This window comes from Dromiciops gliroides, chromosome 2 (assembly GCF_019393635.1).
Source record: "Dromiciops gliroides isolate mDroGli1 chromosome 2, mDroGli1.pri, whole genome shotgun sequence".
In the NCBI taxonomy this organism is placed as follows: domain Eukaryota; kingdom Metazoa; phylum Chordata; class Mammalia; order Microbiotheria; family Microbiotheriidae; genus Dromiciops; species Dromiciops gliroides.
The window spans coordinates 659,611,394-659,620,827 of record NC_057862.1 but is presented as its reverse complement, the minus strand read 5'-3'; positions in this window follow the sequence as shown (position 1 = coordinate 659,620,827).

The following is a 9,434-nucleotide window of genomic DNA, read 5'->3' as shown; positions in this document are numbered from 1 at the left end:
AGCTAATTGGGGTCACAACCCAATTGAAAGCCTGATGGCTTGACTCAAAGCCAGGTGCTCTTTCCATTAACCCACCCTACTGCTTCTCCAATTCCTAGGACTCACCAAATGCCTTGCAGGATACTATGCAAGCGTGTTGAGACTGGAAGTGGTTAAGGGTGTCACTGCATGGGTTGTAGTTATAGAATAAGCAGGCCTTGTTTTCAGCGCTGTAGTAGAATCTCATCATGTAGTGGTAACATGGCTTAATTAATTTAGGTTCTGTACATGGGTCTGAAAAGAGATTGGAGAGTTGGGGAATCAAGGAAAGAGTTGGAGGGTAACCTTGGCCTCCCTCTCTCTATCACCATCCATCCCCACCCATCACCAATGCTGACCATTTTATCTAGAAGAGTTGCCCTCTCCTGGCAATGCAGAATCCCAGGTATCAAGTCTAGCTGGGTGCCCTTGTGGTCACTGTCTGTGACCCCAAAGTTCCATTGCTAGCCTTGGCCCAGGATGACCCAGTGAAAGAGCTGGAGCCAGGATGGGAGTGTCTTCCTCCTTCTCATCTGAGCCCCTTCCCACCATATCTGCTTCCTCAGCTGAGAGCACAAGATCCAGGAGACCCTGAAGGTCCTGAATGCTGGACATGGAGCAGTGAGGGGCAGTGCTCTCAGCTGGGGCCATGAGCAGAAGCAGGCATCCTGGGGCACTGCCTAAAACAGAGTGCCTTTCCCTCTTTTCCTTGCAATTCCTCCCTCTCTTTGCAAGCCAACTCAAGGGCCACCTCTTCTGTAAAGCCTTCTCTGGTTCTGGGACCATCTTCTCTCTTGGTTCTTAGGCTGCATTTTGCATTGGCTGAATTCACAGCAAATGTTTATTATGGGGTTGTTTGTGTTTTTACCCAATGGACTGTAGATTGTAAGCTCCATGAGGACAGGCACTTACCTAAATTTCCTGTCACTTCTAGTGCTCATCCCAGCTCTCTGGGTCTAGTAGGTGCTCAATAAATACTTGTTGGCTGGCAGAAGGAAGGAAGGAAGGAAGGAAGGAAGGAAGGGAGGGAGGAAGGAAGGAAGGAAGAGAAGGAATGAAGGAAAGATTGTTGCCTACTTTTTTTGGGGTTTATGCATCTCCTTGCACAGCTGAAATCGCAACAATTCTTTTGTTCCTTACAATCCTTGTGTCTTTTGCATTCATTTTTTTCTCTGCGAATACATGTCACCTTGATTCGGGGACACTTCCCTAGGGGAAAGCACAGCATGACTCCTTCTGTTATCACCTTCTCTTCCCCTTCCCCACCTTCCCCTTCCCTCTCCCATGCTATACTTGCTCCCGTAGCAAACTCTTTGGGGAAATCTTCTGAGCTTTAACTGAGTGGGGGGTGCTAATCTCTCTTCCCATCTGGCTTTGCTCCCTCCTATAGTCCTCCCTTCACCCCCTGCCCCCAGACTTAGGAGTGTCCTCCAGGGGAGGGTTCCTTCTCCGTCACCTACTTCCACTCCAGCTCATATGAACAGTCCACAGCCAATTGTGGTCCTGACTGAGGATGATCAGCAACAGCTGCAGCATCAAGAGGCATCCTCGAGAGCCCATGGTGCTGAGGACTGGCAGGAGTCAGTGCGCTTCTCTCCCACAGCCCCACCCACCTCACTGGCCTGGCTGTCTGCCTGCTTGGCTGCTTCTTAATCTGGCCCACCCCTAGCGCCTGACTCCCCAGCCAGTCTCCAGCCTGCTTATCCATGCCTAACTCTCCGTGGGCTGTGTCAGTTCCTCAGAGCCACCCCCTATCCCAACCTCCCTGAAGAGTCAGACTTGGCAGTCCTTCATATTCCCTCAGTCTGTGGCTAGGCATCAAAGGGGTTGCTCTAATCTGGGTCAGACCAGGAGCAGGAGGGCAGGGGGCCTCTTGGACCCCTTATTTCCTTGGCTCCTGGGGCACCAACATACTCCATTCCTTCCCACCTCCCATCTGGTGCTCATTGGGGCAGCTAGGTGGTGCAGTGCATAGAACACTGGCCCTAGGGTCTAGAAGACCTCAGTTCAAATCTCACCTCAGAACCTTACTAGATGTGTGACCCTGGGAAAAATCACTTAACCCCAATTGCCTTAAACATCCAGGGTCATCTCCTGTCATCCTGATATATGTCTTGCCCCTAGACCCAGATGGCTCTGGAAGACAGTGTGAGGCTGGTGACTTTGCACAGCCCTCCCTCCAATTAAATCCCATTTACTGCAAGTTCTGACATCACTGTGATATCATGGTCCTCTTCCAGTATGAAGCACAAATAGTGACCATCAACAGTGTTTGCTCATTCCTTTCCCTTCCCTTCCCTTCCCTGTCTTATCCACTCAAATACTTTATTGAGTTCCTGCCATTTTCTTTTTTTTTTTTTTGCACGGCAATGGGGGTTAAGTGACTTGCCCAGGGTCACACAGCTAGTAAGTGTCAAGTGTCTGATGCCGGATTTGAACTCAGGTGCTCCTGAATCCAGGGCCGGTGCTCTATCCACTGCGCCACCTAGCCACCCATTGCCATTTTCTTTTACTTTTCTTTTAGATTTCATCCCTCTTTGTTACCTCTCCTTGATAGTAGGAACTTGGGCCCTAGTGGCTGGTACTCAGCATGAATAGATGAAAAAATGATACAAAATTTATGGGGCCCTCAGATGTGCCAGGTACTATGCTAAGCACTGGAAATCCAAATAAAAGCAAGCTCTCAAGGAGCTGATATTCTTTTTATTATTATTGTTATTTTCATTAACACTTTTTTTCAATGCATTCATGTTTAAAATTTTATTTTATTTTGTTTTCGATTCAGTGAACAGAACAAGCACTTCCATAAGACATTATAGTAAAAAAGATGATTATACGGGAAACTGCAAACCTACCATGTACATTGTACTATTTCCTCCAAATATACAACAAAGTTATTGTGGAAATTTATTTTTCCCCTCCCCCCCTGATATGACTCTTATTAAACACAAATAGGTGTGTGTGCGTAGATATAATTATAGATACATACACACAGACATACACATATATGTGTGTGTATGTATGTAAAATTATTCTCCACATACTTCTATTTATTAGTTCTTGTTCTTGATGCAGAAGGTGTCCTTCTTTGTATGGCCTTTATTTTTTAATTTGTGTATTTATAATAGTCAAAATGACTTAGGTGTTCAAAGTCATTCTCTAAACAATATTGCTATTACTGCACACAATCTTCTTTTCATTCTCCTCACTTCCCTCTTCATCATTTCATACCAGTCTTTCTATACCTTTCTAAGATAAGTGAGCTCCTCTTTTCTTATAGCATTGTAGTACTCCATCACAAATATACATCACAAGTTGTTCAGCCATTCCCCAATTGATGGGGATCCCTGCAATTTCCACTTGTTTCCTGCAATACAGAGCTGCTTATCAACATTCCATTTGCATTCAAAGTTATAATTACTGTTTGTGAATTTCCCTCCAACTTGTTTTTTTTTCTTTTTTCTGTTTTTTTGCAGGCAGTGGGGGTTAAATGACTTGCCCAGGGTCACACAGCTAGTAAGTGTCAAGTGTCTGAGGTCAGACTTGAACTCAGGTACTCCTGAATCCAGGGCCAGTGCTTTAACCACCGCGCCATCTAGCTGCCCCCCTCCAACTTGTTTTTACTATTTTCTTTCTTAGTCTCTCCTTTTACCTTCTCTTCTTCCCCCACCTTCCAACCACCCACTTTATCGACCCCTCCAAATATCCCCTCTTACCCCAATTCTCCCCAAATCCCAATCCCACTCTGGATAAAAGGATATGCACAGTTCTATAGCCCTTTGGGCATAGGTCGACATTGTTCTCCTGAATGGTTGGATCTTTTCACAACCTCACCAACAGGGCATTAGTGCCCCAGCTTTCCCACATGCCCTCCTACATGTCAGAATAATTCTTATATTGTCTCTCTTTGGTCTCTCCTCCTGATAAGTTGTTTTTCTTTTTCTTTTTTCTTTTCTTTTCTTTTTTTTTTTTAGTGAGGCAATTGGGGTTAAGTGACTTGCCCAGGTCACACAGCTAGTAAGTGTTAAGGGTCTGAGGCCAGATTTGAACTCAGGTACTCCTGACTCCAGGGCCGGTGCTCTATCCACTGTGCCACCTAGCTGCCCCGATAAGTTGTTTTTCTAATGAGATGTTTCAGATTCTCTTCTATTTGTTCTAGTTTTATTATTTCTTGGTGTCTTATAACATCATTTGAGATCTCTTGCCCAATTCTAGTTTTCAAAGAGTTATTTTCTTACTTAAGATTTTGGACCACTTTTTCCAAATGGTTAACTTTCTTTTCATAATCTTATTAAATTGATTGTATTTTCCCCCTAATTTTTCTCAATATTTCTTAATTGATTTAAAATTACTTTTAAAGTTTTTCAAGAACTCTTTTTGGGCACATGACCATTGGATGTTGCTTTTTGTGGTGGGAGGGGCTTTTATTTAACCTCACTATCTTCCTCTGAATATGAACCCAGACCTTCTTTTACACCAAAGTAGCTATCTATGGCCAGGTTCTTTTCCCTTAGCTTATTATAATCAGGTTTTATTCCTGAGTTGTGGATAATGTTGCCCTATGCCTCAGATCCTCCTTACTGTTATTTTCTGAATTCTGTCTCAGAGCTCAACCTCAGGGACTCCTTTCCTCCCCATAGCCACAGTTAGGGTGCCCAGCCACACTGTCCTGAAAATGTTCTCGCTCTCTGCAGTACTGTACTCACCAAGTTTGTACTCACTCTTCCTTGACCATAGCCATAAGCTGGGATCACCTCCAGTCAGCACTGCTTGGCCAGCCTTCTGCAGATAGTGGGGGTCCTTCAGTCTTCCCCCACTCAGCCATCTTCTATTCTTTGTGAGGTAAAAGTTCATGAGGTGAAAATTCCTGAAGTGGTGATGTGAAAGTTTAGAAAATGAAATTTCTTGAGGCCTAGTGCACTTCCCAGTGGAGCTTCTCCCTGGACCTATTGTTTGTTGATTCAGTGGTGTCAGGTTGACCTGGAAGTATCAAGACAAATCTCAGCCCCTGGAGACCTGTCTTTTCTCAGGTCCTCTAAAGTTATCCCAACAAGAGAACTGCTTTACCCCTTTATTTTTGTTTCTCTATGTTCATTTCATGGTGATTTTCTGTCTGTGGAGGAAATCCCGAGGGCGTGGAAATTTCTGACCTACTCAGCCATCTTTCCACAATGCCCCTTGCTTTCTCCATAATTCAGTGAATGTTGGCAATTTGGTCTCTAGTTCCTCAGCCTGCTCTTCTGGTAATTCTCACTTCACATATTGCTGAAGCCTAGCTTGCAGAATCTGAAGCATAACCTTGTGGGTGTGTGAAATAAGGGCATTTTTTTTTTTGGTAATTCAGACATTCCTTGGATCACTGTTCTTTAGGATTAGGATGTAAACTTATCTTTTCCAGTCCAGTGGCTACTGTTGAGTTTTCCAAATTTGCTGGCATATTGAGTGCCATGTTTTGTTTTGTTTTGTTTTGTTTTTTGCAGGCAATGGGGGTTAAGTGACTTGCCCAGGGACACAGAGCTAGTACGTGTCAAATGTCTGAGGCCGGATTTGAACTCAGGTACTCCTGAATTCAGGGCCGGTGCTTTAACCACTGCACCATCTACCTGCCCCTGAGTGCCATGTTTTTTAACAGCACCATCTTCTGGGTTTTAAATAGTTCACTTGGAATCCCATCATCATCACCAGCCTTATTGTTAGCAGTGCTTCCTGTGAGAATTGGAGTGGCACCCCCTGATGGAGAGATATTGTAGAGAAGCTCTGCCATGAGGAGAACATAGGTGAGGACAATCCATGTGATGTTAGTGTCCAGAACTGAACTTTTCAAGGATTCTGAAGGTCAGCCCGGCATCTGGAAGTTACTTCTGTAGAACCATCTGTGTAGCTTGTCAACCAGAGCTACCAGCTGTAACGATTGGAATGCTGCCACCTGCTGGAGACTTACTGTAGGAAAGCTCTGCCTTGAAGAGAAGGTACCTGAGGACAAGACATATGGCTTTTCTTTGGCGTCAGGAAGTGACATTGGCTTATGGGAGGAAGAAGGGGCGAGGCTGGTGCTCTCGCTCTTTTTTCGTCAGGACTGTGGTGGAGAGCAGAGCTAAAGATGAGCTCTCCCTTTGATAGACAGCTGAAACTAGACCTTTCTCCCTCTCTTCACCCAATTGTTATTCTCCTTAATAAATGCTTAAAAGTCTAAACTATTGCTAAAGCTTATCATTTATTGACCACCACTCATTACATATTTTAGACAGACTAGCTGGAATTTTAGCCCCTGACACAGCTTGGAGCTGTGTGTGGGGATGGCCCTCTTTCCTGTTAGAGAGGAGGTTTCTGGGAGGAGGAAGGAAGGGTTGGGGGCTTTTGGGTTCCTGACCTCAGTTTGGAGAGGTTGGATGATGGGGTCTCTTAGAAATAGTTAGATCTATTACCTTTCTCTCTCTCTGCTCACCTACCTCTGATTGCTCTTTAATAAAGTCTTAAAAGTCTAAACTCTTGCTAAAGCTTCTAATTTGAGGCAACCACTCAGTAGATTTTAGATATCATAGCTAGAATTGTAGCTTCCTTATAGATGGCGATATTACATTCCCATGGGACCATTTGACTTCATTCTATAGATGCCTGGCTCTAGATCAGTAACCAAAGCATGGTGGCTATCAGTGGTATTAAGATCTCTCTTGCAATTCCAAAGAACTCATGATAGAAAATGTTCTTCACATCCAGAAAAAAGAACCGTGGATTCTGAATGTAGATTAAACCATACTGTATCTACTTTTTGGCTGTTTTTCTTTTCTTTTTTGATGTTTTTCTCCTTTTGTTCTGATTCTTCTTTCACTACATGACTAATGCAGAAATATGCTTAATGTGATTGTACATATATAACTCATATCAGATTGCTTTCTGTCTTGGGGTGGTGGAGGAAAGGGAGGGAGGGAGAAAAAATGTGGAACTAAAAATCTTATGAAAACAAATGTTGAAAACTATCTATACATATAACTGGAAAATAATAAAATACTTTTGTGATTAAAAAAAGATCTTTTTTGTATAGCTCTTCTGTGTATTCTTGCCACCTCTTCTTAAATTCTTCTGCATCTATGAAGTGCCTACCATTTCTGCATTTTATCATGACCATTTTTGCATGAAACATCCCCTTCATATCTCTAATTTCTTGAAGAGTTCTCTTATCTTTCCCATTCTGTTGTTTTCTATTTCTTTGCTTTACTCATTTAAGAAAAACTTCTCTCTCCTTTCTACTCTTCCTTCTTCCTGAATGCTTTGTACACCTAAAGCAGCACAAAAATATTAGCTATTACTATTAATAACATATCTGCCTCCAGATAGCTTCTCATCATCATCCCCAATTCTCCACTCTAGGGATACAACATAACATATCTTATCCCTCTTCCCCATCTCAGTGCTTCAACTGAAGACAGTGATTAAGGTCCTCCTAAATATTCTCTTCCCCAGACTAATCATTTTAATTTGGGATTATGGGATCATAGCTCTAGAGCTGGAAGAGATGAGTGATGTTATCCAGTCTTTACAGATTAGGGGACTGAGGCCAAAGAGATTAAGTGTCTTGCCCCAAGATCACAGGCAGGAAATTTCAGAGCCAGGATTTGACCCTAGAACCTGTCCACAGATCACAGTGATTCCCCTAGAGTCACTCTAGCAAGAAATTCTATAAGTTAGAAGGGAGCAGAAGAAAACTTTTAATTCTAACAGTTCCTTACTATTTCCTTTTTAATACACAATATCCCTTATTCCTCTATCTAATAATTGCCACTAGCTCCTCCCTGGCCCCAATTTTACTGGGCTGGCCAAAAGTGAATGGAATGTTGATAGAAGCTCTGTATTGCAGGAAACAAGTGGAAATTGCAGGGATCCCCATCAGTTGGGGAATGGCTGAACAACTTGTGGTGTACAGTTCTGATGAAGTACTACTTTGCGATAAGAAATGAGGAGCTCACTGATCTTAGAAAGGTATAGAAAGACTGGTATGAAACAAAGAGGGAAGTGAGGAGAATGAAAAGAAGATTGTGTGCAGTAATAGCAATATTGTTTAGAGAATGACTTTGAACACCTAAGTCATTTTGACTATTATAAATACACAAATTAAAAAATAAAAGCCATACAAAGAGGGACACCATCTGCATCCAGAGTAAGAATTGATAAATAGAAGAATGTGAAGAACAATTTTACATACTGTGAGAAGATGGGTAGTTGTCTCCTCTCAAAGTGGATATAACAGTCAGCCATATGTCTCCTGACCTGTTTGTAGGACAAAGATCTCGGATCCCCTTCTTCCCCTCAGGGTAGCAAGTCACATGGTTCAAGGAGCCCTGGTCTCAATAAGGTCCACTCCAGAGTTGTGTCCATATAAGGAAGTATGAGGTCCATTCCTGAGGTATGCTCATACAAGGAAGAGGGGTGGGAATACTGCATTCCAATTAGCTAGTTTTTGTGCTTACATTGTAACCCTTGAGCAGTCAGACCAATGATGACAAAGGGGAGGGTGCATTTGCATTAGGGACTAGGGTATAAAACAGGGCCTGTGAGCCCCATTTCTTTCTTTCTTTCTTTCTTTCTTTCTTTCTTTCCTTCTTTCTTTCTTTCTTTCTTTCTTTCTTTCTTTCTTTCTTTCTTTCTTTCTTTCTTTCTTTCTTTCTTTCTTTCTTTCTTTCTTTCTTTCTTTCTTTCTTTCTTTCTTTCTTTTTTTTTGGTGAGGCTATTGGGGTTAAGTGACTTGCCCAGGGTCACACAGCTAGTAAGTGTGAAGTGTCTGAGGCCGGATTTGAACTCAGGTCCTCCTGAATCCAGGGCCGGTGCTTTATCCACTGTGCCATCTAGCTGCCCCCCCAGCCCCCTTTCTGAGCACCCATTAGCTGCACACTAGGGTGCCTCTTCACAAGAAGGAAATCAAAGAGCTTTTCTCACTTCCCTGCTGAGTTCCTGAGGATTATTGAGAAGAGGATTGATTTTGCCTCACACATACACACACACACACACACATATGCGTATATGTGTATGTATCTATGTCTATATCTATATCTATGCACACACACCTATTTGTGTCTAATAAGAGTCATATCTGGAGGGGAGAAGAAAAAAAGAAATTTCCACGATAACTTTGTCGTATATTTGGAGGGAATAGTAAGATGTACATGGTAGGTTTGCAGTTTGATGTATAACCATCTTTTTTACTACAGTGTCTTATGGAAGTGCTTGTTCTGTTCCCTGAATTGAAAATAAAATAAAACAATATTTTAAACATGAATGCATTGAAAAAAGTGTTAATGAAAATAATAATAACAACAAAGAATATCATATTCTTGAGAGCAGGGACTATCTTGCTTGCTTTTATTTGGATTTCCAGTGCTTAGCATAGTACCTGGCACATCTGAGTGCCTCATCAATTTTGT